This window comes from Schistocerca cancellata, chromosome 2, assembly GCF_023864275.1.
Source record: "Schistocerca cancellata isolate TAMUIC-IGC-003103 chromosome 2, iqSchCanc2.1, whole genome shotgun sequence".
Classification (NCBI taxonomy): Eukaryota; Metazoa; Arthropoda; class Insecta; order Orthoptera; family Acrididae; genus Schistocerca; species Schistocerca cancellata.
Window position 1 is genome coordinate 722,917,767 of NC_064627.1, and position 22,445 is coordinate 722,940,211.

The window sequence follows — 22,445 nt, forward strand, 5'->3', positions numbered from 1 at the left end:
TATAGGTTTACTGATATTTGTGCATTTGTAATAGTTAATATGATAATTATCTGATATAATTTGTGTGTTTATTATAACTTGTACTAGTGTAAGAGCATTGATATAATTTTGTAAAAGCAATTGTGTGTGCCTTCAAACTGTTGTTCGTGCTTGCACCTATTCAACATTGCTGGGTGCCACTTGGAGATGTTTAATTTCTGCTGATGAACTGTGATGAACTGGCTAATTAGTGATAGTGAATATTATGGACTGTTACCTGCACCTGTTTAACATTGCTGGGTGCCACTGATTGACTGCTTCTACTGAAATAATGTTACTTGTTGGTGTCTGCACCTGTTCAACATTACTGGGTGCCACTGATGGACTGCTTCTACTGAAATGATGTCACTTGTTGGTGTCTGCACCTGCTCAACATTGCTGGGTGCCACTGACGGAACTGCTTCTACTGAAATAATGTGACTTGTTGCTGTCTGCACCTGTTTAACATTGCTGGGTGCCACTGATGGAATTGCTTCTACTGAAATGATGTCACTTGTTGGTGTCTGCACCTGCTCAACATTACTGGGTGCCACGGATGGAACTGCTTCTACTGAAATGTCACTTGTTGGTGTCTGCACCTGTTCAACATTACTGGGTGTCACTGATGGACTGCTTCTACTGAAATGATGTCACTTGTTGGTGTCTGCACCTGCTCAACATTGCTGGGTGCCACTGATGGAACTGCTTCTACTGAAATGATGTCACTTGTTGCTGTCTGCACCTGCTCAACATTGCTGGGTGCCACTGATGGAACTGCTTCTACTGAAATGATGTCACTTGTTGGTGTCTGCACCTGCTCAACATTACTGGGTGCCACTGTTGAAGCTGTTTAAATACTGCTGATGAAATGTTATGAGACTGCTATTTACACCTGTTGATCATTGCTGGGTGCTACTGTTGGAACTGTCAACTACTCTGAGGAGTTCTACTTGTTTATTGAACTATTGAAAGGGTTTTATGTGAATATTTGTAAAACTGATTTTTTTGTGTGTTTTCTGTTTATGAAATGCTATGAGATTCTTACCTGCACCTGTTCGTCATTTCTGGCGCCATTGATTGAATAATACTTATGTAAACTATTATGTAAAATCACATGTATGCAAGCAGTTGTATTCCTTACTGTATTTTATATATTAGGTTATTGAAGGGTCAGTGCAAAGCCAAAATTTATTTAGTTATGTGATATTTACTTATTAATATTACTTTTTAATTTTTGTCTGTTTTCACCACCAGTGCTGGCAAAAATATCATCAAATTCTAGCCCGTGGAGGAGGGGCATATGGAAGGTGGCTACACTGAGTCACAGCGACAAAGATTGCGCCAAAGAGTATTATTCAGCGCCTCCACAGGCAGTTCTTGTCGAGAAGTCATAGTAGGCAGTGCTTGTTCAGAAGCGGTGGTAGGCAGTTCTTGTCAAGATGTCGTAGTGGATAGTGCTTGTTGAGATGTAGCAGTGGTGAGTCGTTGTTGAGAAGTTCCCATGGAGAGTGCTTGTTCAGATGTTGTCATATTGTTTTGATGGGATAGACACCAGATATTGTTGGATTGGGGATGCTGTAATGATCAGAGTGTGCTTTTCGTCAATATATATGAAGGCAAAAAATTCCTTTTTTTTTATTATTTCAATGTCTTAAACAATAATGCCTCTTGGACACAGGTTCAGTCAACAAAGCATCTGGCTCGTGTTCTTGTATTAGACTGTATTTCTGGTTCTATGTGCAATTATAGTATTTCTGGTTTTTTTAAATTACTTCAGTATAAATGGTGTTTAAAATATCTGGTCTTATTGAGGAAGAACCGTGCCAGATGTGTACGTTGAATCACACTTCCACACACAGAACAGTTACACTTGTGCTTTGTTGTTTCGTAGCTTTTATAGTTGCTGGGGACTTAATTAATTAATTGTGTTAATGGAAGTTTTCTTTCATTCTTTGTTGTTATTCTATGCAGTCAAATTGCGTATTAATACTGGTCAGGGCCAACCGGTTACGAGACTTCGTAGCCGCACATACAGCTACAAAAATTAAAAAAATATTTGCATTTTTATATAATTAAGCCCCCATGCACTCTCTATTTTAACATGGCATAATCATATAGTTGTTCTGTCAGTCACCTTTTGTTATTTTTCCACTGTAATTGATTTCCTGTTTACTACTGATTTGAGCAGTAAAGTAATGTTTTTTTCCAAAATTTAACAAGTTCTTACTAATCTTCAGATTTAATGCAATAATTTAAACAATATAAAACCTTTCCTCTATTTATTTCATGGTTGTCTATGTTTTAATTTTAAATTCAAACGAATTAGAGCTTCTCTATAAATGTTTACTACTCATAATTTTTAAATTTGAGACCGGTTTTTTTGACATCAAGACTTATGTTAAATGATGAAGGAGCTGTATTGAAGTTGAGGAAACTTTCATTTAAAATTATCCTCCTCTTTTTCAATATTTATGTTTTAGTCTCAACCTTAGGTTAGCATAGCAGTTATAATTCAAGAAAGTTTCAACTCTTACACTAATTTCTTAATCTATGTTACACTTATAACACTCTCCTCAAAACTTTAGAAGCACTATCCCATTCACAAACATATTTATATACCCCAGAAACCTTAAACTTATGTATTATAACTTTACAGATGAATTAAATTATTTCTTGACTTTTTACAGACATATTAAATCCTAATTCTACTAATTACATTGTAAATATTAAATTAACATCACGAAATTTCAAAAATCCTTTTTTCTACATAACCTATATTTTAACAAACACATTACATACTAGAATCTTTTTCTCCAAAGAAAATATCAATGTTTGGTTTTCTTAACTTAGATATGTTAAAAAAATATGAAACACAAGCAAACATTATTGATCTGTCAAGATTAAAAACTTAAAATTATTTTTAACAAAGATCTGTTTCTTACACACAAAACTCTTCAAAAATTAAATACTTTTAAACAATAACAAACTTTATGTGTTCGTAAAAATTTCTTTTTTCAGTTTAATCTGATAGTAGTCTGTCAGAGGCGGTTTTTTCTCATATATCTTCAATGAGGTTCATTGAAGTTGTCGAATCTTTATGCCGATTCATCGTTGGTCAATTCGTCTCTTGTTTTCCATATGAGTAGTCATCTCCCATCTCTTGGTGTGACATACAAAAGTTTTGCAATTTGCCATAAGGAATATCGAACGTTTGTCCCGCTAGAACAGTTAAAATTGGATTCTTTATTGGTAGGTAAATGCAATAATGGTCTTGTATGGAAGCGATTTAGAAAAGTTTCTTGATTTCTTCTGGTCCAGGCTCTTCTTTCTTCCAAATCTTCTGGATTGAATCTTCTGTTCTTGTTGCATCTTGCTGTCTTCTCACTTGTGTCTTCGTTCATCTCTGGACCAGGAACTGGGATTCAAGACCTGCGTAACCTCGTTATTGCACAATCTGTTCTTGTGGTATTTTCTTTCAACTCATTGTGTATCCTTTATTGTATCAGGTTATTCGTCAGGATAGATTGGACAGCCTTCCATCGTTCTCTTGCTTACTCCCATGAGTGTACAGGGAATGTTTTGCAGTTGCTGAATCCCGTATTGTATGCTGAACCTTAAGTTACAGAAATGCGCATCTTCTTCTTCCAGTGAATTCAAACATTCGTTCGTTCTTCATGTAACATGTCCGCCTCCATTCCGGTTTGGTGGACATCCGTCATACCTCCTTATGCTACTCTAAACAGTTTGCTACAGATGTGCAGAGAACCTAGCACTTACGCAAAACCGTGGTTAAGAAGATCGCCTGTGGCTTTCACATCAATAAGGATTGTGTCATGGTACATGTTGACCATATCCAAGATTCGTTGTAGATCCCCAAACTTTTCCACAGAGGTGTCCTTTTGTACTGTTGCTTCCACCAAGGCACTGTCTTTCGTCATCTCGAATGCTGATGTACCAGGCACCCACTCTCAGTGTCCCTTCCTCCCACGCCTAACTGCTCTACTCAGTTCTGCTGTCGATCTGGCCACAATGATGCTGCATCGTTCTTGATGACTTCATGTATAATACAGTATTGTGCACACTTTTGCCTATCTTACTTTTCTTATATCTTCAAATTTCTCTAATTTACATGATATAATTACGTAGCTTATCACAATCCTTACTCCCTTAAGATACATTACAAGTTTCACAAACACTAAACTATTAGGAGACTTTACAAAATTTCTTATTTAAACTATTCATAAGATTTTCCTTATTGCACTCTTCATAACTTTACATCTTTTTCACTAGATCAACATCCAGACCCATTCTGTATGTATATTTTTCTTTACTATTAGTATAAAGGTTATGGTTTCCTCATCTTCGTCATGATGGATAGTAAGAGGGAAATTGATGGTGATGAAGGTTAGTGTATTAGTAAGTCTGTTTTTGTTCTAACTACAGGTACTTCATATTATCATGAAAACTTCGCACCTTGACTCTGACTGCAGCGTCTTTTTCTCTGCAATTTCTTCTTTTCGGCATAAGCTGTAACAGAACTTCAAAATACAATACATCTCCCCCTTTTTTTTCAAAAACTTTCTCTGCTGTCCTATTTCGTTGTCCATTCTCCTTATCTCCTTCTTCTAAACAGTCAACTTGTATATTATTTTCTCCCCCTATCATGCTCTTCCTTATTGAAATCATCCTATCTTAAACTCACAACCTTCCATGAAATAACATGTTTCTCGCTTTCCTTAATAATTCACTTCTCTCTCATAAGTCTTACCTCCTAACAATCTTTTATATCTATTTTCCTTACATCCCATTTTACTATCAGCTTGTGATACCTCCCACAAATCATAAATGCTTTTCATTTCTCCCCAAAATATCTTCTCCACTAAATGTTCACCGTCAATGACGGAAAAAACCACAAATTAATATCTCCTTCTTACCTAATTCTTTACTCCCTTCCTCATTCTTGGTTTCCTTTCATCCACAAAAATCAACTTCTTTTGCTTTACACTACATTTTAAGAGAGAATCTACTACTATTTTGCCAAACAATCCACATGCTGATCTCTATCTTTCTCCTTGCTTTCTTTTCAGTCATTCCCCATAACACATTTCGTTTGCAGAAGAGTTACTTAAGTTCTTAGTTTATTGTTCTTCCTTCACAACCATCCTTTTGATCTACTGGGAAAGTTGACGTATTTATTTTAATGAGATAAGTAGAAACAAAAATTGTTTTTTCATATGCATTTTCTTAGCCTCCCTCCTCTTTGGCTTCTAGATTTTGCTGTTATTGGTATCTGGATGTTTCAGAAAACTAATTTTTCTTGTGAAGTTAATGTTTGTTGTTTTACCCTTTATACAGTTTCAAGTGACTCACATGGTGAAAGCCCAACGATTTTCCTGTTTTTGGATTAATCAATTCGACTGCATTATCATGGACCACACTTACTTCCATAGGACCTTTGTATACCGAAAAGAAGTTGTGGCTTTGATGTTTTTTCTTACTAGAGAGATGGTGGGTTTTTACAAGTACCTTTTGTCCTAGTAAAAATACTCGTGAGGTTGTCGTTTTTTTGTCTGCTCGGTTCTTTCTATATAACGCCGTGGTCTTCAAATTGCTCAGTGCCAATTGCCTAGATGTTGATGTTGTACTCTGGGTACTGGTGGGAATTTAATTACTTCTCGGGTAAGTCCCTGTCCGATATATATTATCTTACTTGGGTATCAATACCGGTGTTGCCAATGGTGCATTATGCTCTTGGCATACCATTTCTCTTTTGGTTTTGCATAAATGATCCACATTCTTCACAATTTGGTCGTCATCAGTTTTTGTACAACCGTCTACATTAACTGTTAACAACTCTTGTTCCTCATCATCGGTCTATTCCCAGTCAATTGTCTCCCAGCATGCTGCTATTTCTATCTGATCACCCCTTAAATCTACTTCAGAATCTTGCTGATCAAAGCTAAGTCTATTTACATATTTAATTATAACATAAACTTCATTTGGGGATTGAATCACTTGTGATTGGTCTTCGTACCGTTGATCTCGTCAATTCTGTCTTTTACCAGGCGGTGCTGCCGTTTTGACGTCCGCAGCTGCTGACACCGGCAACAGCCGCATTGACGACACCGGTGACGCCAATGGAGTGGAGGGAGAGCAGCCCTCTGGTGACGCTGGCTCGGCCGGTACTGCCGACAGAAAGCCACCGTTCCGTTACGAGGAGCTAATTGCTATGGCCATACTGAAATCGTCACGCAGGAGAGCGACGCTGAAAGAGATCAACACCTACATCGCGAGCCGCTTCCCCTAATTCAAGCGCAGTGAGAAGAGTTGGTTGAGCTCGGTGCAGTGCAAACTGTACTTCAGCAAGTACTTCCTCAAAGTGCCTCTGGCGGTCAGAAACCGCAGGGGCAAACGCTGCAACCTCTGGCCTCAACTCGACTCCCTGTACCGGTGTTGTCCTGCCGAAGTCTCATTCTCCCAACCTTTCTGCATTCTGGGCATTCCAGTTCCACCCGAATAATTTGGGTTTTGTGGTGGAAAACCTCTAAACCTTCCTGATTCGTTTGCTCGATGATCTTATGGCGAACTATAGTCACCACCATAGTTTCTGGGACCAAAGCCATTATTGTAATTCCGCGGCTCACCAAAACTATAGTTATTGTATGACCTCTGTGAGTTGCCAAAACCATAGCTATTATTATCCCATGGGTGATTACTATTCTTCCCAAAACAATTACCTTTCCCAACATTATTATCGCCATTGTAAGCATTATTAACGGTCAATCGGTTGCTATTATTCCCTCTACCATGGGTTTCTCTCACTGCACGTTGTTTCATCGCCTCATCTTCAGTGAAGATGAATTCGAGTTCTCTTAACAACCCTTTAAATGTCTGTTATTATCTCCTGCTCTACCAACCAACGATTGTTGATAACGCAAGGGTAACTTCATTGCGCACATACGTATCAGTTCCCCATTACTGTATGGATCGTCTAAACACATATACTTTTTCGTCGTTTCTTCAGAAAATCTTACTGCCTTCTTTTCTCCCGAATTTTCAAATGACTCCTTCTGTCACAAATCATATTTTATCCTATTCTGGGTTTCTACACACCAGTATCGCTCCAAGAATGCACACTTAAATTGTTCATACGACTGACGGTTTTCAGCGACTTTTTGCATCGTTTCCGCTATTGCGCCGTCCATATGACAACATATGAAATCAGGTTTATGGCTAAGTGGCCAATGTCCTGGTAAACCGATCTGGTAAACCGTTCCCGCTTTCTTTGTAATGTTGGAATTTTCTGACTGTCAGAAAATGATCATTATCAATTTTTTTGTATTACACCATATGGCGGTTGTGTTTTCGCAACATTTTCCTTTCCCTGCAAGTGCGCCATGTTTTCCTTCATTCGTCCTCCCACTTTTGGATCCTTAGACGACATATCTGAGACCCATCTAGCATCGCATCTACGCAGTGGTGTGCAATTTTCTAAACCGTACTGTTCCTCGTTTATCGGACTGAAAGATACGTTTAAATTGCCCGTTACTGGATCAGAGTTTTGTCTTTGTACTTGATTTATGTTGACCTGCGCTGTATGGCCTGTTCTGTAGCTCGTAAATTGAGAATTTGGTACATGTGTCGCAGTAAACGGTTCTCTATCGCGTCATTCGCGTACATTCTGAGGGTCGGCTGCCGCTCTGTTGGTATGCGCGCAATTACCGCTTCTCGCACCATTGTCTGCTGTGAACGCATATTACTTGCTTCGATCACATGTCTCAACTGTTCTCCTACTATTTGCTTCTGTTTCGGATCGGAAAATACTGACACAACATCTTGTAGACCAACAAGTGGAATTTCATGACTATCTTGAGTTTCTGCAACTGCCACGGAAGATTGCGTAACGGACTTGGTTACCTCTGGATTTTTTCCCAACACTATCTCAGATGACACTACCGATTCCGTCGCATCAGTACTGCTTTCTGTACGGTTCTCAATACACTGCTTCAGTTCTGTGCGAAGCTGTTCATACTGCTGCTGATTTTTCGAGACGATGTTTACAACGCGTGTATCGAATCTTTTTAACGCGGCCGCGCGGAGTGGCCAGCAGTTAGAGGCGCCAAGTCACTAATTGTGCGGCCCCTCCCGCCGGAGGTTCGAGTCATCCCTCGGACATGGGTGTGAATGTTGTCCTTAGCGTTAAGTTAGTTTAAGCAGGTGCAAGTCTAGGGACCGATGACCTCAGCAGTTTGGTCCATTAGGAATTCACACACATTTGAACATTTTGGATTTTTAACGCGGCTCGCGTGACACGTTCTCTGACATTGAGTTCTTCCACGATATGTTGCGCCTTACCAGATGTCTTACGTGCTAAATTATCAACTCTTTGGTTGATATTAGAAAACTGCATCCTGCTCCTGGTCAATGTTAGTATGCATCTTTTTCTGATCGTCCATCAGCGATTTAATTAGCTGTCGCGAGTCTCTCGCCTCCTTCGGGATTTCAATAAACTGTTCATTAACTTCCGTTCGAAACTTTTGCTGATCTTTGCGGACTTTTTCGAATCCAGCATTGGTTTCAAATTTGAGACCATTTAAAGCAGCATTGTTTCGGTTTTTAAATTCGCCGTTTCAGTTTTTAATTCTGCTAACCCTGCATTTGTTGCTGTTTTTAAATATGCTAGCCCTGTTCTCACCGTTTCACTTGTTTGCTTGACAACAATAGTGAGTTGCTTCAACATTGCGAACGCACTATCAGACACTTCGCCATCGTCACCTGTCACCATCTGATGTAAACTTTGTCGTTCGCATCTTTCACGTGACGTCTCACCGACTTGTGTGCATAGTGCTGACGCTCTTGCACACATTCTTCCCGTAGGAAACTGTTCCGTTTGATTCAGAATTACAACATTTGGTTCTACGTACCGAAATTGCTCGTCCTCTGTTTCTGAACCACTGTATCCGTCATCCGTTCAGTTTTGTGCGGTCTCAGACTGAGATACCATTCGCGAAACTGCCACCATCCCCTATGCACTGTCACTTTGTTCAGTTTCGTGACTTGCACTCAATGCTTTTTGTTGTACTTAAATTTCTATCCTATCAAGATATTCAGTTTGCCCTATACGCGATGATCTACGTCATTCCGGCATCTCAGACCGTCTAACTAACCTCTGTCTTTCTCAATTTTACGCGAGCCTGGGCTCTAGTCAACATGAAGTTATATGACCTGACATGTCTCTAAAATATCATATAAAGTCTTACATGCCCTTAACACATCATTAATAACGCCTTTCACTGTTTGTGGATATTCAAACCAACTCAACAACGCCGTGAATAACTTCGCACAAGCTATTTTTACACAAAACACAAAACATTTTCTTTACTCGTTAAGATAACTTTTTCTACTCTGTGGTTCACACATTTACAATAATCTGACCACTATGCAGACACATACATTGAGTAACCTTGCCACTTTTTGTTTTTTTAAATCTTTTTACTTAATACGAAATTTTAATTTCTCTATCTAATTTGACTAATTACCATCCTGGCAGACCAATTGCCATGCTAGCTGTGTCGCCATTATCGGACACTCCACTCCTTTTCACGTTAGTCAGACATCAGCAAAAACATCCTGTGTGTGCATAAGTGTCTATAATATAAATGACTGGGTATAGGAGTGGACCCTTACTCTATGACAGAGCACATCAGTGTTTAGCTATACACAAATTGTTTTTAATTCAGGATTATTGTCGAAGAAGTACACGAATTTATATAGATTCTAATATGAAAATGTTAGACAGTTGTCAATATAACGCATTAATCGGTACTGTTTAGGATGACAATGAAGTCTATGGAGGATGGTTAGTTTTTGTGATAAGCTGAGCAAAAGATTATCTAAGATTGCTCGAGTTCACAGTGGACGCAAGCTGGTGAATCAACAAGTTTACGCCTCTGCTAGCGGCATTTACCTTAGCCATGATGAGCTGTCAGCTGCATAGCTGCTCTCGTCCTCTGAAAATCCTATAAAAGCTAATCAAAAGCTTTACTGATTTTATCTGCAGAAACTGTCCTATGTTTCTCGTTAGGGGGGAGGCTGTTTCTTTTCTCCGCTGTCAGAGCTCAACGACTCTTCAGCTAATATCTAGCTGAAAGTCAGCCGAACTGTTCACACAAAATTCCTCTTTTGGCATCGTACAGAGCGTGATGCGCCCTATTCTGCACTTGACGCTGGCTCAGAGGAGAGTCCCTGAAGTTTTCAGTCTTGTGTCATTCGTAGCAAAACCGTCATCCACCTGGTTCCTTTCGTACTTCACATCATCGCTTTTTCCATCCAATAGGAGCATTACTTACATCTTGTGGAAACTACCTCTGCCAATCGCAAAGGGCCTACCTTCAAACTGCATCGAAATTTTGCCCCTTTCTACTCATTCTGAGTTCTTTCCAGCCAGTCGGACATTTTGTGTCTGCTCCAGATGCCTAAAAGTTACACATGTACATCATGAGCATACCACGAGCATTTCACGTGATCAACTGTGTTTGTTTGTATCCACCTGGAAATTCCCAAACGCAGTTTTCTAAAGAATTTATCCAAAGCACGCGTGCAGCACTGGCCTGTTACCTGGTCTCCTCGATGTATCACTCATTGTGTTTGTTGTCCCTGTCGCCATGGGTCGTCTTAAAAGCATTCTGTTGTACTCGGGCCGTGATGGCGCAACTCGCATCTGCTCCCAAACTAAAACATTTCCATCAGCAGCATTTTTCACCTTTTGCTCACTGACATGCAGGATTTGGGTTCGGTGCGTTAATGCCGTGGAACTGCGTGTCATCCCTTTGCTTTGCATACAGCACATTTTAATAGGCAAATCTGCTCATTTTCGCTGAAGTATGTTAGGTGACAAATTCAACTTCTTGTTATGATATATTAAATCTCTCATGTGAGGTGTGAAATTGACATTCGTTCAATCTGCCACCTTACAACTCTTTGCATGAACCGCAACTACAGATGGCGAGTCAGTCGCCCAGGCGAACCATATGGCCCAATGAGACTGTCGCCTACAATGCTGGCCCAGATATTCACAGCAAAACGTACTTGATGGAGTGACTCTACCACAGCATGAGGATTTTCCTCATCTCACACTGGGCTCTTCTTGCTGTTCAAAATACCATCACGATCAAATGAGATTCCGTCAGTAAACAGCATGATCTGGAGAAAATACGGTCGATCAATCCATTCTTAGAGCAACCACTGACAATACGAGCCTTGGTGTAAAGCATTGTGAGAACATGTTGTGGGTGATATGAATGTAATTGTTGTTTATGGAGTATTCACCACATGCTAGTACGTGCAGCATCCATTTCACATACAATACGATGAGTACTTGTAGTGGGGTCCACTGCAACACTTCCTCTTCACAATTGGGTGTGTGAGTGGTTCTCATGTTGCCTGGTCCTCATTTCTTTTTTCCAATGGACTAGTGTCCCACATTCGATGACCGAGAGAAATAAAGACTCGTCGTGACAGATGACGCCTATTAAGAAATCGTTTTATGCACAGGCTTTCAGTAGGGAGAGCATTGCAGCATGCTTCCCCATACTTAAGGTGCATGGCAGTGAGCTGTGCGAAACTGTACCGGTACTGCTCCACTGTATTGTACTGTACACCTCTGAATAGCATTGAATAATGAATAGGTCTGTCGTTGATTCATAGCATATTCTCTCATAGGACAGAGCCAACTTATGGACAAGTAAAGTAAACAAAACTGCATCATGACTTCCTAATAATCAGGCTCCTCCTTGTTTCCTTGGAGGTAATAAACATGTACACGTAAAACAATAGCACAGTACGTGTAAACTTGTATGCATGTTAGTTGTTAATAAGCTGGAAAATAGTAATGCCAGACAAAGCGATAGACATGTTTACTTCCATATCTCAATCTGGCTTCTCCGACCCCAGGTTCAAAATGGCTCTGAGCACCATGGGACTTAACAGCCATGGTCATCAGTCCCCTAGAACTTAGAACTACTTAAACCTAACTAACCTAAGGACATCACACAACACCCAGTCATCACGAGGCAGAGAAAATCCCTGTCCCCGCCGGGAATCGAACCCGGGAACCAGGGCGTAGGAAGCGAGAACGCTACCGCACGACCACGAGCTGCAGACCCGACCCCAGGTTACCTACCTCAAATTGTTAAGTGGAGCATTCTCTGTGTCCTGAAACATTTTTGCACACCCTTACAGAAACACCCAGTATACATTTCGCTCAACCTTTACAGTTAAGTCACGTACTTTCGTCTAAATTCCATCAGCCTTCACAGCTAAGTCGTTTACTTTCTTTCTCAGAGAAGGGCGTGTGTGTGTCCCTGGTTACTTAATCCTGGCATCTAATTCGTTATCAGTCTCAGAAGGGTCTGAGCACACATCTTTAGCTCCATAACTTTACGTTCGAGAGACTGAGATTTTCCATCTGTGTATGGACACATTCACTGTCTATGCACACCTATACTCTCGAACTGGGTGCCTGTCATACATGCGAACTCGTCCATGGTGCAATGTATGCTAACATACTCACCACCACTTTTCACAGCTATATATAAAGAAACTCCTGAAAGCTCCATCTATACCTACTGTCTTTTAGTTTGGTTTTACTTTTTCTAGCAGGGGGATTCGACTGCTTTGGCTGAATGTCATGTAGGTTATACCATCTACACCTGCAGCATTTTTTTTCAGCAGCAGGTACTTGAGTTGAAACAGTGTTTTTGAAAATACACATACATGCTCAATGCAGACTCCATCTGGGTGTTGTAATTTTTCCTCCGATCTACGTAATTACGTAGCTCTCAATTCGTTCGAGCAATCACTCATTCATGATAGGAAACACAGTCATAGCTCAGTCACTCCAAAATGATTCTGAAATTTTACTTGTTAGAATGAAATCAGGCGATGATTCTTCTTCTCTGCAGGCTCGTGCTTTGCGGCAGTCTGCTAATCTGTACAAATAAAATGCCTCGTAATTTTGGGAGCGTTGTATAATCAGTCGGGAAACCTCAGATCAAGCGGATATTTGGCTTTGATGAAGTTTAACCTTCCGAAGAAGCAATGGAGCTCTTGGATTATTAAATGCAGGTTCGTATCCAGTCTTTCGGAAGTCCCTTCTGATTAACAACTACGCAATATATCGATAAATATCATTAATTCCCAAATGTCACATACACACCTTTTTTTGAAGGAGCAATATATATATATTTCCTTTTTAATCGTACAGTTCGTATCAGTTATCTTCTGTGATAAATCTCAATAATCAAATTACAGTTCTTCCAAACCAAGCTCATGCTAATCGGCACGAAGACAATCTCGGAAGCCCCCTTCTTCTTTTTTTTTTTTCTAACAACCACCAGAGAGAGTACTACAAAGAATACTTATGCGCTCATGGCATAGCTATTGTATGAACTACTTCTCGCATGGATTCTGCGAGTATGAAGATAGAAAATTTGTAAACGTCATTAAAGGGTAGAATTGTATCAGAATAATTCATCGAATATAAAGAGATATTACAATTGCCCCTCGCAGCGAGCAAAGTTAATTATAATACACTTTGCGAGCTGACAAAAAAAATTTGTTGGGTTGTTTATTCAAAAGAGGAATATTTTGAATTAGTAGAATTTTACTGTAGAGAGTATGGGTAACATGTTAAGACAATTAGTTACGAGAATACCTAAGCTGTAGCTTTTACATGTACTGGGGTATACCCACATCCCAAGTACATAACCAGGGAAGATGTAGATTGGTGTAATTACGAAATAGGTCTACCCATTTGGGAACTGGCCTTCACAGGGAAACCCTGGAAAACCCGGAAGAATAGACCCCAGCTCAGGTATTAAAGAAGATAGGAAAGCCTAAATCCAGTAATTTTGAAATATATAGAAGCTCCATAGATTAGATCAAAGGAAAAGTGCCTCATAGCCAAAAAAAATTTTACAATATTGCTCAAAAAAAAATTTCAAAATTCTTCTTTCGACGATATAGCCGGCGATCTCGTTGTGAAGTCGATGGAACAGGAACACTGGGTACGGACACTGGGTAGGCGACGTACAGCGTCTGGTGGAGGCGGCATGGAGGACAGGCGATGGTTTATGGTACAGGATAGAAGCTGGTACTGTGCCGTAGAAACAGGAAGATGATCTCAGGAACATGAAACAGGTTTAAAGTGGAATAAGAAAAGGTTCTGACTGAATAAACCCCTGGAAGAGAGTGGATTAAGGCAACGAAGTCCATATTTCATCGTTGAACTCAAAATCGGAGTGGATTCTTATATTCTTCCATCTGTACTAGAGTGGAACATCCATCAGTCCTGACAATTGCGAATTTTTTGTAGTCCTCAATACCAATTACAACTGCTGATTGTCCAAAATATTGCCAAATAGACTGTGGGCATTTAAATTTTGTTGTAGCTCATATCGAATGTATTCCTCTCAAAAAAGTTTTTAGATCTAATCTTTGGTTTGTTATAGTGCAGGTGGAAGTAGAGCATTGAATCTGTCCGAGATTTGCTTTCAATTACGAAATTATGGATAAAATTTAAGTTTACACCTGATGAAAAATTTTAAACATAGGCATATGACACTGACTCCACAAAAGGAAATATTTTGAAAAATTTTCATTATTCTTATAATTAATTGATCTATAGATCCACTTGCAAATAAATATCATTAATGATGACGTATGTTCATTTAACAAATCATCCACTCGCGGAATCTTCTTCATCCTCTCATGAACATTTATGGAAATATATTTCAACAATTATGTCCATAATATGAAACACACAAACTGCTATTCTTAAAATGTTAATTAGAATTCTTAAATTAATTGTCCTGTTAGAGAAGGCATAATAAAAAAAATCTAAAAATTATAATAATTTTCTCTCGCGCAACCAGAGAGTTTCTTCAATTGTTTGCAACAGTGACATTATCGACTGTTGCTTCATTTCACAGTTCATTTGTTTTCTTGCACGAACAGCGCACATCATACACACAGCGTTTTTACCTACATATCCCACACTGTTCAAGTTTCACACGCAATTCTCACATAAGTGCCGTGTCTTGAGGAAATGTAGATGCACTTTCATTGTATATCACTGTGGCTTCTGCTCATAATCCACACTTACAAACACTAGTAATTAACAAATTCTTCCACCTATCTTAAAATTTTTGTGCTAAACTATCACAGGAGTAATCTCACTGTCTCTTAACCTATCACAGGAGTAATCTCACTGTCTCTTAACCTGTCACAGGAGCAATCTAACTGTCTCTTAACCTATCACAGGAGTAATCTCACTGTCTCTTAACCTATCACAGGAGCAATCTCACTGTCTCTTAACCTATCACAGGAGCAATCTCACTGTCTCTTAACCTACCACAGGAGTAATCTCACTGTCTCTTAACCTCTAGACAACATAAACTTCTTGATATTTATATACACATTCGACTCATAGTCAAATTACACTCTAAATTCTTCTCCATATTTGGTATCACAGATCTACGATCCTTAAAAAAATTTCTTAATATCATTATGCGGGAATAATCCCGTTATTCTTTTCGATTCGGGATATGCCAACAAGTATGATCCAGGATTTGGTATATTTACAATAACATATGGTCCGGTATAAATAAGATTCCATTTCTTTACGTTCTTCATCAGTTTCGAGGAATGGACGTGTCGCCTCAATAAAACCTTTTCTCCAAGATGAAACGTCTGAATCCGGTGAATCCGTTTATCATATGTCAATTTCCGTTGTATTGCCTTTTTAGTTAAATTGACAAGTGCGAGTTGAATCTTTTCCTCCGATTTTAAATTCTGGTCTTCATACTTTTCTTCCGTTGCCTCCAGGTTTTGGAATGACTAAGAACGGAGAACAATATGGACTAGTTGATGGCTCAATCAAGTTCCATTCTAACATTCTATTTATCTCCCTTTGAACAGATTGTTTTAAGCGCCAGGGGATCGGATAGTGCGTGTAACAGTAAGTCTGATGTGGCTTCACTTGTAGGTGACAAATATACCCTTTAATAATTCCTGGTTTCACATCAAAAATCTCTTCATATGCCTCTAACAAATAATGAAGCTGCTGCCTTTGTTCTTCGGTAAGCTGATTTGATTCACTAGCTTTTATCATTGTTGTTTGGTTAAAGTCCTCCTGTTGTATCAAATCCTTTGAAAGCTCCTTCCAACGACCGTTTGTAGTGTCAGTTAATTGAATTATGGCACCGCGACAATATTTCTCATGCATCGTTTCCTTTCTATTTAAATCCAGTGCTATCTCTTCTCCATTTAATCTAAATTTAACTATTCCTTCCAAAAAATCAATCTGACAATCGTACTCCTGCATACTCCCAATACCAAGAATACAGTCCACTAATAACTTCTCCACTACAAGGAACGTGCATTTTATTGCTACATTTCCCATTTTCATCTCTAATTGTGTTTGTATTTTGACATTGGGAGAGCGTGCCTAACAGCTCCGATGATTCTACAGTTCTGTACCGGCAAAATTGGTACCTTCTTCTTCCTAATAATTCTCCTAAAAAGAGCGCCTGAGATGACATTGGCGGAAGCGGCGGTGTCTAATATCACATTCGTTGGAACTTCCTCTATTTCAACAAATACTTCTGATACCGGAACACTCGATCTGTCATTATGACACGTTATTAAATCCTTTGTTAACTCTTCAGTCAACAGCTCACCATCATTATATCTTAACAATTGTAATTTTACTGTTTCGCCCCTAACAGATCCCCTGACCGCTCCTCCGGGGCACGATGCGGTCATGTTTAGTTTGACTGACTGTTGGTCCGGTTGGTATTTGTCTCTTCAGCTACTTCAGTGATTATCGGTTGTTGTGGTGAATTCGGTCTATATTGTCTTGCTTGATTCGTGTAATTATTGTTGTTGTTCTGCTGGTGTTGGTAGAACTGTCCTGTGTTGCCATACATTGGATTATATCGATTAAAATTCCTATTGTTCCTAAAATAGCCCCTCGCTGCACCATTATTAAAGTTTCCATTATGGTAATAATTGTTGTTTGCATTTTGTCCATTTCTAAGTCTCCTCGGAGAGTGTAGTTGGTCATGATTATTGTTACTGCTACCATTACTGCCATTCCCATTCGAGTTGCAGCTCGGATTCGCTTCTATTACTCTTCTTTGATATGACATTTCTCTTGCCCTTTTATTGTCCTCCTCAATTGTATCAATGTGATCAAGCGTAGTCATAAATGAGTATATATCCGTATCATTTATATATAACAGCTGATTCCTTATACTGGTGGGTAGTCTGGACTTGAGTATCCTAAGTATATCCGGCAAAGGAATCGGTACATCCCAATACAAAGATTTATTAATGTATTTCTCAAAATATCTCTTTAGAGATCCTCTAGAAAATGAGAAAGGCTCGGGATATAATACTTCCTGCCTAAGTCTTTCTTGTATTCCAGCAGACCAATATTTTGCTAGAAAAGCCTCCTCAAATTCTTTGTAACATTTACTAGAAGATGTTTGTTCGGATGCCCACAGTGCTCCTGATCCTTGTATATATCCAGATACAAAACTAATCTTTTGCCATTCTGTCCAAGATCGTGGAAATAGACCTCTGAAACTTCGAATAAAGACTACAGGATGAACATTCTTTTTGTCAGGGTTAAAGATTTGAAATTGTCTCTGTTTAATCATCTTCTCCTCAACGGTACTACGATTCCAAAAATCATCCTGTTCGTACTTTTCCCTGGGGCTATCCGTTATATCGAATCTAACTTGTGACGTTCCAGTTCTGTCTACATCGGATCTTGACGTGGACGGAATGTCACGCGCAGATTGAGAGTTTTGTTTCCTACTTCTCGCTGTTTCTAAATCCTGCTGCGAGAGATTTAGTGATCTTTCGATATTTTCTTTCCAACTCGAGAATTCTTCGCCAAGTTGTTCACGAACTTCCTTTAACCCTCTGTTGAAAAAATTCTCCTCGGAACTCTCCGAAATTGACTGTAAAGCTACTTTCACAGTTTCTTCTATCGTTTCCGAAGGAAAATTTTGCCGCTCCAATGTCATTTCTGAAAACTTTCCCGCAAGTACATTCATTCTATGTTCCACTGACTTCTGTTTTTCCTTCACTTCGTCAAATTTCTTCTTTAGATTATCTTGGGATTCTATAATTTCTGGTATCATAGCTACGGAACACTGTATGTCCTCTTGAGCTCGTATTACTTGAGGAAACAGTTCTATTTGTTTTTGTATCGTGTCAATTTTGACGGATACATATTCGGTTAGTTCCGCTTTTAATTTACTATTGTTTTCTTGGCATTGTTGGCGGACTTGCTCAATTTGAGCAATAAGATTCTGTTCGGTCCTTACTGCCTGTTCTTTTATTTCTTGTGTCTGGGTAATTAATCTCTGATCTAATTCAGTAAAGGTTGCTCTTAACTGATTTTGTAATTGTGTTTGATTTTCGGCTAATTGATTTTGGAGGTCATTTTGTATAACGGATAAGTCTCGTTTTACCTCCACTTGGCCTTCGGCTAATAGAGACAACTGTTGCATAATAACAACTAATGTGTCAACAACACTCTGATCAGCTGTTGTATGAATGTTTTCTGAACCAGCGGGATTATTTATATTGCTACCGCTAGCCACAACAGTCTCAGAGTTGCTATCCGTGGCCTCTGCTTCTGCGCAAATAGCTGAAGGCTGTTGCACTTCTCGTTGCTGATTCAATGACATTTTAAATGCTGCGCTAGTCAATACCATTAAATTACTGTCAATATCAGGTTCTAGTCACTAAATACAGTTTCAAATTTACTGTCGTAGACACACTTAACTTTCAAATTACTTCACAGATGGTATAAAGTTCAATGTCCAGATACGAAAATCACACAATATACAGTTCTACAATCTAACTACTATCTGGAAAAAAGTTCTTTCTAAATTGATTTCAAACTATTTTAACTACAGGATAAAAAAATTAGATTTCTCTGGCCTTGTTCTGTAGTCTCGGTGTTGTCCAATAGTTGAAATCGTTTCTTGGTATCAGCAATCTTTTACTATGGGCACCGAATCTCTCTTCAGATTAGTTACCTCTCGTTCTCGTTGGGTTTCATGAAACAAAAAATACATATATTATATAACAATCCAAGAGAGTCCTGTCACGGTCGCCACTGTAATTTTTCCTCCGATCTACGTAATTACGTAGCTCTCAATTCGTTCGAGCAATCAATCATTCATGATAGGAAACACAGTCATAGCTCAGACACTCCAAAATGATTCTGAAATTTTACTTGTTAGAATGAAATCAGGCGATGATTCTTCTTCTCTGCAGGCTCGTGCTTTGCGGCAGTCTGCTAATCTGTACAAATAAAATGCCTCGTAATTTTGGGAGCGTTGTATAATCAGTCGGGAAACCTCAGATCAAGCGGATATTTGGCTTTGATGAAGTTTAACCTTCCGAAGAAGCAATGGAGCTCTTGGATTATTAAATGCAGGTTCGTATCCAGTCTTTCGGAAGTCCCTTCTGATTAACAACTACGCAATATATCGATAAATATCATTAATTCCCAAATGTCACATACACACCTTTTTTTGAAGGAGCAATATGTATATATTTCCTTTTTAATCGTACAGTTCGTATCAGTTATCTTCTGTGATAAATCTCAATAATCAAATTACAGTTCTTCCAAACCAAGCTCATGCTAATCGGCACGAGGACAATCTCGGAAGCCCCCTTCTTCTTTTTTTTTTTTCTAACAACCACCAGAGAGAGTACTACAAAGAATACTTATGCGCTCATGGCATAGCTATTGTATGAACTACTTTTCGCATGGATTCTGCGAGTATGAAGATAGAAAATTTGTAAACGTCATTAAAGGGTAGAATTGTATCAGAATAATTCATCGAATATAAAGAGATATTACAGTGTGTTAGTAATGTCATGAGAAAATTTGTCTTGCCACAGTTGGATGGACCTACAATTATCACTTGTATGTTACCAGGCATGAGTATCCCATTCTCCTTCTTCTCCCAGTCTCCTTCTCACCATCACAGATCCAGTCAATTACGGCAAAGTCCTGATGCTTCACCCACCCTGCCATGATACCAACTACATCAGGTTTTGGTGTACAACGGATTTTTATAGAAAAATGAACACTTGTAATAATAATAATAGTAACATGTGTAGCCACTACAGCGACTGAACTGCAATGGTTACACCTTATATTATATAATAATGGGCCGGTTAAAAAAGAAAAATGACAAAAATGTCCGATAATATGTTTTTTATTTACACATCAGCAAGGGTATACATCAGGAAGAACGTTCCAGCGTAAAGTCAAGCACCTGCACGACGGGCAACAACGTTAGAGCAGGGAGGGTTGTGAGACGATGTCTGCGAATAGTACGCTGACCGACACCTCTCTAAGACAACAAAGAGAGAGTAGCGCCATCTACATGAAGAGGACATAAGCGCTGCGCCGAGTGGAAGACGAGCCATTCCATTTCACTTATATCAGTTCTATGTACTGAAGAGACTCCTTATTTGTCTGTCTCCCATTGCTTGCACGACTTCTGTATTTCACAAAGTTGAGTATTGTCATGTATCTTACTGTAATAAAAATTCATTAATACGATTTGCTTGAACTGTTGTAAAATTATCCGAGAAAGCAGGTTTCCTAGTCACCTTATATTAGATGAGTGGGCAGGACACAACAAAGAATTCAGTGGTTCAGTCTTCACAGCAACAGAGCATTTTGCAAATAAACGTTTTTTTGTATACACGGAATTCAGCGTGTATTTCTCTCAAACTGATAGGTGTTTCTTTAGTTTCTTCTTTTGACACCATATTGACGATTTTTCTAAATCACCTGCATACACACTATACACAGCCTGAACTCATGGCAGCCCACAGTTCAGTCTTAGCCGGCCGAAGTGGCCGCGCGGTTCTGGCGCTGCAGTCTGGAACCGCGAGACCGCTACGGTCGCAGGTTCGAATCCTGCCTCGGGCATGGATGTGTGTGATGTCCTTAGGTTAGTTAGGTTTAACTAGTTCTAAGTTCTAGGGGACTAATGACCTCAGCAGTTGAGTCCCATAGTGCTCAGAGCCATTTGAACCATTTAGTTCAGTCTTCCCAGCACAAGGAATAGCACCATCCATAGGCCAAACAAATTTGTAATGATCGAATGTTGCAGATAAATGGCTTGAACTCCAGATCTCACCATGAGTGTCATGTCATCAGACAATGATGTTACAGATAGCGTCAGACCAGCACAGCAAATGTCTGGAGATGGGAAATCTTCGGAGGTCATCTGTTGGTTGATGTGCTGTTCTACATAATACAGTTCATCCCATTACAGCTTCATAAACCACAGTTTAACAATTCTCAGTGCATTTTCAATCTCTAACATAACATGCGAGTCACCATCCACTGATGCTTCTATACCAATATTTAAGCTCTTTGAACCTGTAGCAAATACATCATAAGTTGAAGTGAAAAGCATTAGAGCACTGGGAGGATCTGGCAGCTTGTCATCCACCACATCGACACTACATCCTTGTAGTAACACCATAGTGTTGGGATGGAGAGTAGCGGAGTATGTTACAGACCAGTACTGACCTGCACCATATGGTGTAGGGCCCCCAGCACAGTTCTTCTGAGAGTCACAGACTGTTTGTGTGTCTTCATTACACAAATCAATGAGTGGGATGGATAACAGCAACTTATGGGAATCTGGATACGGATCGTAATATATGCAATAAACAGTTCCCAAGTTTCCTATATACACATATATATTTTACCACAAAGACTGATACACATGAACACTGCATGAAGTACAAAGGCAGATTGAATTAAACATGGCGGCTCGTCAGAGCAGTTAATGTTCCAAAGATTGTAATTTGTGTGGTCGATGTGACCTACCGACGCCACACAGACCCCCCCCCCCTCTCCCCCGCATCACGGAGTACGGCCTATGAGCCCTGAGGGAGGTTGTGTGGGTGTCAGCATCGGCGTGAGTGGTGTGAGGCTGCAGGTCAGCGTGCGAAGGTGCAGCAGGGGCCTGCCAGTCAACCCGTAATCCGAAAACGAGTGGGGGGGAATGATGCATCGACCAACTCAGGAGTAGCGGTATGGCAGAGGAGGCAGGGTGTTAGCGTGCCTTCCCTGAATCCATACTGAGCCGTCCGAAGAAATGAAAGCTCGAACACATGACGGGTCGCACTCTTGTGGGAGGGACAAGCGGTGCACTATCTTGACGTTGAGTTCCTCAGTGAGGGTCGGGTCTGTGCTGTCGGTGAGCGGTACAAGCACACCATTATCTAACACCATAATCGACACGTCATCGACGCGGTCAGGTGGTACGTTGTGGTACGTTGCAGTGCAAAATGAAGGATGGGGC